This window comes from Carlito syrichta, unplaced genomic scaffold (assembly GCF_000164805.1).
Source record: "Carlito syrichta isolate Samal-C Ts95f unplaced genomic scaffold, Tarsius_syrichta-2.0.1 Scaffold304984, whole genome shotgun sequence".
NCBI classification, from domain to species: Eukaryota; Metazoa; Chordata; class Mammalia; order Primates; family Tarsiidae; genus Carlito; species Carlito syrichta.
Genome location: NW_007249080.1, coordinates 624538 through 631604, shown reverse-complemented (window position 1 = coordinate 631604; position 7067 = coordinate 624538).

Sequence of the window (7067 nt, the reverse complement as noted above, 5' to 3'; positions counted from 1 at the left end):
AGATCAAGGCGATATCTATACCTTTAACCAGACTATCCAAAGGGAAAATAGAGGTAGAGGGAGAGGAAGCCACAAATAAAATTTCCAAAGAAAATTTCACTGGCAGAATAAAAATGATCCCAAATAGCTAGTTGGAAATACAGGAAGCAATGAAGACCAATGAATAAGTAGACAGATATCTGTAAAAGTCTATTGTCTATGCAAAATACTAATTGTAATGTGTTATAGAATTTAAAATACTTGCATAATTAACATCATGACAATAATAAGGTAAATAATGGGAAGTGGGTAAATAGTGTTTAAGGATTCTAGGATCTGGCGTTATCAGGGAAATGATAAAATTAATAATATTATGAGATAAATAAATCACATATATCTGCTCTCTAGAAATCTCTAAAGTAACCACTAAAAGAATAGATAGCCAATTAAGATTAAAAAATAAAATAATTTAAAATATTTTTTTCCAATCCAACTACAATGATTTTTATTATTACATTTGTCACAAAATGAAGTTGTTGAAACATAACTTTAAGATTACCAAGGAAAGACATAAAGAGATTAGACACATGTAAAGCAAATTGCAAGACGATAGCTATTGACTCAAGTATAGCAATAATTACATTTAAATTGAATGGATATTTAAATAAAATAATAAGACTATCAGACTCAATTTTTAATGATATAGTTATTAATAGAGATACATCATAAATTCTATAATACAGTATGTTTAAAAGTAAAGAGATGAAAAGCTTTATCAGAGTTATTGGGTACATTTGATAATGATAAAGGAGACAATCGATCAGATAGACATAAAAATCTTAAGTCTATGTGCACACAATTACATATTTGAAAATATATCAAACAAAAACTGACATACTAGATGGTGACAGAAAAATCTACAATTATGTTATGAAATTTTAATTAACTTTCATCAACAGTTTATAGAACATAAAGAGTCATCCTTCTTACTTTGGCTTCTACCAACAGACAACACTTGAAACTCTAGTGAGAAGAACTTTTCCAAATGAAGGATGATTGTGATTTTTTGTCATCTGGATCTCTCTAGTCACAGGTCATGTCCATTCTCCTCCCTTGAACCCATGGGGCTCTATAAACTGAAATCTGACCTCCTATACTCATTGCCTGAGGGAGTATCTGATACTTCCAGGAGGAAATGGTCCCAAGAATAAAATAATAAAATCCTTAAAGAGAATACTCATTTGCAGAGAAAAGAACATATTGCAAAATAGTCTACAAGAAACACACGAAACGGAAGCATTAGAACAAACACATCAAACATTTTAAATAAATATGACAAAACAAACTAAAGCATAATAAAAGATAAACAAGATATTGTCAATGTAAACTAGAGCAAGAATGCATTGAAAAAATAAATAGAACACTGACTTGAAAAATGATAGTTGATATAAAGGGCACATATTTAAAGAAATATTAAAGAATAGTTTTCTGAAGTTAAATGATTTAGGTTTAACTTTTGTATCTGAGTGATGGATTAGTAATTGTAAGACCTACTTGAGTACCCACAAGGAAGAAGTAAAAGATAAAGGAGAAAAAATTATTAAATGGAAGAGATATGAAAGGTAGAATAAAAATGAAATAAAATATGTACAGATAATAGAACACCAAGAACAGTAATAGAAATGGAGAGAATGACATATTTTTAAAATATTTAAATTTTTACATTTAATATTTAAAAATAAACAATAGTTTTCTGGAATTTAAAAAAATAAATGGAACATGTCTTGTGTTTTCTCCGGTTACTATAACAAACATTCTGGTGGCTTTTAAACAGCATTTATTTCCGCAGTTCTGGAGTCTGGGAAGTCTAAAATTAATGACAGACTTAGCATCTGTGAGAGGTGATTCCGTATACATAGCACCTTCTTAATGTGACCTCACATGGTGGAAAACGTACAGACAAGATCCCTCTGGTTTCCCTTTAAAAGGTGACTAATCCCATTCCTGAGGGCTTCATCCTCATGAACTCATACTCATCAAGTTGAGGCAGGTTATTCAGTGCAGATTAGACATAGATAGGCATCTTGTAAGCCTTTTATTTTAAAACAGGGTAAGCGTTCAGACATCTTTCTTACCAGTGCATGACCTTCACCTGACTAACCAAGCACACCAGACCTGACCACCTTGTGGGCTGACGTGTGGATCTATCAGTGCAATAGAGCACAGAAGCAGTGGGGAATTACCCCAAACACCGACATAATGTTCTAAGAAAAGTCCAAATCTAGTTAGGCAATAAACTTCAGTTTTTTAGAAGGTCCTTACAAGGTTGAGAGATGGTAATTAAAAATAGTGACCAGATACCTACAGCCCACTGCTCTTAGCTCATGGTTTGCTTAATCATGGTTGTAAAAGTTTGTTTGTTTACTTTTGGTCTGTGACATAAGGAAGGAGAATCAAAGCAGGTGCTTACTAAGTGGAGACATGGAGATCAGCGTCCTGGAAGGCAGAAGTACTTGGAAATGTGCAAGGCACAGTAGGAGACAAGGGAACAACACAGAGCCAGGGCTTCAGAATCATCAAGTGTGGTCAAAAAATGATCTAGAAGATATAAACTGAATATTCCAGAGAGCTCACACAGAAATGAGTGGACACGCATTTCAATGAGCCAGAATAAAAAATCTTTACTCTTTGGCTGTAAAGAAAAAGTTACTGTAAATGCACCATAAAGTTCTTAAAAACAAACTTCCCGTGACAAAATAGAAACTGAGTAGCCTATATCTCTTTAAACACTGAATTCATAAGTAAAACTCCCATCACAAGAAGGCTATGTCCTAGCTGGCCTAAATGGTAAATGTCATCCAACACTTCTTAAGAAATAATACCATTCTTATACAAAATCTTTCAGAAAACAGAGAAAAGGATAGATAACATGTGCCAACCTACTTAATGAGAAAGCATAACCCTGATGCCAAAACCAAAACAACAAAAAAAACATATTCCAAAATGAGAAAATTACAGAGCAATTGCCTTGATTAATAGTTAAGAACACTTACCATAAACAGTATTTTATATTATTCCATTGTTAAAAAACCAGGAGATTTTATGTTCTTGAGATCAATGCATCACAGTAAGATTCTGGGTGGTTGAGAAGTTTCTGTGAAAATGAGTGGTAACAAAGAATCAACATGAATTTAGGAAACGGTAAATAAAAAAGTCTGTGGTCAGAAAACTGATACCCTTAAATTTCTTGTTATTCCTGATATGCTAATTTGGTAATATTTGTGTATGTGTTTAATTTTAATTTTACAGTTGATTATATTAATAATGCATACTCATTAAAGAAAATTTGGAAAACAAATAAAAGATCAATTGTTAAAACTCTGTAATTTTGCAATCTTAAGTCCTGATTTGCTAGTAATATTGTACAATATCTGCACTGTTGCCTGCATGTGGCTTATAGAGTATTCAGAAAGAACAGCTAGTCTTCTATGACTTTGTTCTACTCTGTTCTTTACTTAGTTTACAGTTCTGTTTTATTTCCCTTTTACATGAACTAGATTGTTTTAACTCATAAACATAATAAACACAAAGATAATTTCATAACGAAAGCTCCATTATAATTTTCCCTTGAAATATTTATTACCGTTGTTACTGCCAGTTCATTTAGGCATGAAGATTCTGTTTTGCATCTGACTAGACTTGATCTGATCATGTTGTTAAAATATTGTAGCATCTGCCTCCAATAAAAGTTTTATGCAAAGTACTTTTATCATAATTCCTTAAGGACAGAGGAGTGGGACTTCACAATGTCTGAAGGAAGAGGTTGCCTGATATTTTTATGCTTGCCTGCTAATTAATATTTAATTGTGGCAGTATTTGTCTGAAAATTGCTTTTACTACAACATATAACCTAACAGAAAGTTTGTGGAGGACATCTCTAGAGCTCTCATCTGCCTAGGATTGTTGAAGAATGCCACAATAGTTGAAGATGGCCACACTGGCTTGGGTCAGCTGACGACAATAGCTCCTTTAAATCAGCAGTACGAAATCTTTGCCTTTCTTCTTTCTTATTTTCCTTCTTCTGTCTTCTCATAACTGAGACATTTTTTCAGTGTACTTATACAGATATTCTAACGTATTTAGCTCCCATTAAATAGGCTCTTAATGATTTTTCCAGCCCTAAAAACCTCCTAAAAGTAAATACAACATTTAAAAAATTCATAGCTGGGGAAATTCTTCCTAGAATGCATTGGCCTGAAGATTCTAAATCTTTTTAAAATAGTTTAATTTAAATTTTCCAGTATTTAGAATTTGATTTAAAAATTAATCAACATTAATTACATTTTTCCAGGAATCTCGTGCATCGTGATTTTGCTCCTTCAAATAGAAATCAGTAAAGTTTTTTTTTTATGGGAAAATACATACCACATCTTTTTCTTCTTTGTAACTGCAACCTTAGCTGCCAGCAGAAGTTCCTTAGGGGCTTTAAAAACATCAATCAGTTTCACAGCTGGAGAGAGTATTTTCTTAGAGAACAATTTTAGCTAAGAGAATAGGCTCTGTTATTTGTTAAAGCATACAATGAGTTAAATTTAAGAAATGGCAAGAAACAGCTTTTCGTTCACAGCTGATTTTATTTGAAGAGACATGACAAAATAGAGTAGACCAAGTAACTGAACACTTACCTAAGTTCTTCACATCCCAGTTCCATCTCAGGACTGCAAATAAACCCTGTTATGGCCACAGGGCAGGTTTGGCCTGGGGATGCTGTCTGTCCAATCCTGAAAAAAAAAAAAAAACAGTTGCTATACCAATGCTAAGACAAAAGCACTTTATTATTTGTACTTCTCCTTGAGTTGAAAAGTCTGTGCCTCAAGTTTTAATCTTCACAGGAAAAGAAAACCTAAAATCTCAAGTGAAAGCATTGTCCTTGACTTAGTTTTAGTTTTGAAATTGTTTTATTTACATTTCCCCTGAACTAGATCATTTTTATTCACAAACACAATAAACACAAAGCTTATGCATAAAGAGATCTCCATTATAATTTTATCTTGAAATATTTATTATAGTTATTATTATTAATTCATTGAGGCAGTATGTGGTAGTTGATTAATTGTGTGTTCTTTGCATTTTAAAGGAAAGTATATATATTTTTAAAGGGATGATGATTTGACACGTCTAATAAAGCTCAGCTCATGAGAACTTTGTTTCTACCAGTATTTTAAATTAGGTAATTTTCTTCCGGTGTCATTGTCACAATATTTTGATGAATATGCAGAAGAATCAAGAGGATACTTTCAGTCAATTAAAACAAATGTAAAACTGTGCTGTTGAATAAAGTTCATTCTTTTTAAAATTGATGTAAATGAAAGAAAATGATCATATATATCTATATAACAATAACTATATAACAAGGGTTATTGCTTTTTAAAAAAAATTTATACATTTGTGGGCAAAACTTCATTGATTGATGACAAAAACATGAAATAATAATTTAATAATCAACATTCAACCTCACCCAAAGAATAATTTTAAATAAATCACAGAGATTTCTACTTTTTAAAAAAGTCTATCAAACTTGGAAGGGAAAAGAATGTTTTATTTATTTTGCAATTTCAACTAGCTTCTATGTCTGAAAATGGGGGGGAAAGTCACCAATTATGAGAATGGATTAATATTCATAAAATCATCGGAAACTCGCATTTCGATACTCATTGTGTAACTATAAATGCTTGACTAATCAGAACTCAGGTGTACATCTAAAGACCAGCTAGAAGTTTTCAGTTCTTTATTGCAGATGTTTGTTCATATTCCTTGTCTTGTGCTATTTGTCCTGACAGGCCCTAGTCTTTGACATGATCTACTTTACCCAGAATGTATTTGCCAGAATTCTCTTTAAAACTCAAATATGCTATTTTAATTTTTTCATTTAAATAGTGTACTTTTACCATTAGCAGTAATAACAACAACAAAATCAACCGAATGTAACATAACATCATCTGATGATGCATGAGGAAGCTGGCAGGGAAAGGCAGGAGGAACAGTGAATGTCTATTTATTTTTTGTTTATTATAAAGATGTAGGGTACAATTCGGGGTTAGGTATACAAACATTGATCATGCAGATACCCTTGTTGATGAGGTATGTCCCTCCCTCCCCTAGCAGTTTTCCCCAACTGCCAGTCCCACTCCCTCTTCCCCTGACAGTTTTCCACTAATGCCAATTGCTTTCTTATAGCATTATAATTGTTCAAGTTCACCTTATGAGTGAGAACATATGAAACTCAGTTCCTTGTTTTTGTGATAAATCACTGAGCATGATCGACTCCAAATTCACCCAATTTGCTGCAAAGTCCATATATTTGTCCTTCTTTATGGCTACATAATATTCCATTGTGTATATCTACCACATTTTTTTTAACCAGTCCAGCTTCAATGGGCAACACGATTGGTTCCATGTTTTTGCTATTGTGAATAGATCTGCAACAAACATACATGTGCAGGTATCTTTTTTGTAGAATGATTTGAGTTCCTCCGGGTATATTTCCAATAGGGAAATTGCTGGGTCATATGGGAGATCAATTTCTAGTTCCTTCAGAAGTCGCCACACTGTCTTCCAAAGAGGTTGTATTAGTCTGCATTCCCACCAGCAGTGGAATTTGGAACTAGCAATCGATTACTAATCAAAACCTGTAGTGCCCAGGCCATAAGAGATAAGATAGACAATGGGGCCTCATTAAACTGACAACTTTCTGCAAAGCCAAAGAAACGATCAAGAGAGCAGGGAGACAGCCCACAGAATGGGAAAAAATATTTGTCAACTGTATACCTGACAAAGACCTAACATCTAGCATCTACAAGAAACTCAAAGGAGCCGAAAGGAAAAAAACAAACAACCCCTTTAAAAAGTGGGCAAAAGACATGAATAGACACCTCAAAAGAAGATATACGGGCGGCCAACATACCGTGAAAAAGTGCTCAGCCTCACTCATCATCAGAGAAATGCAAATCAAAACCACATTGAGATACCACCTAACCCCTGTAAGAATGGCCATCATTAATAAAACAAACAACAACAGATGCTGGCGA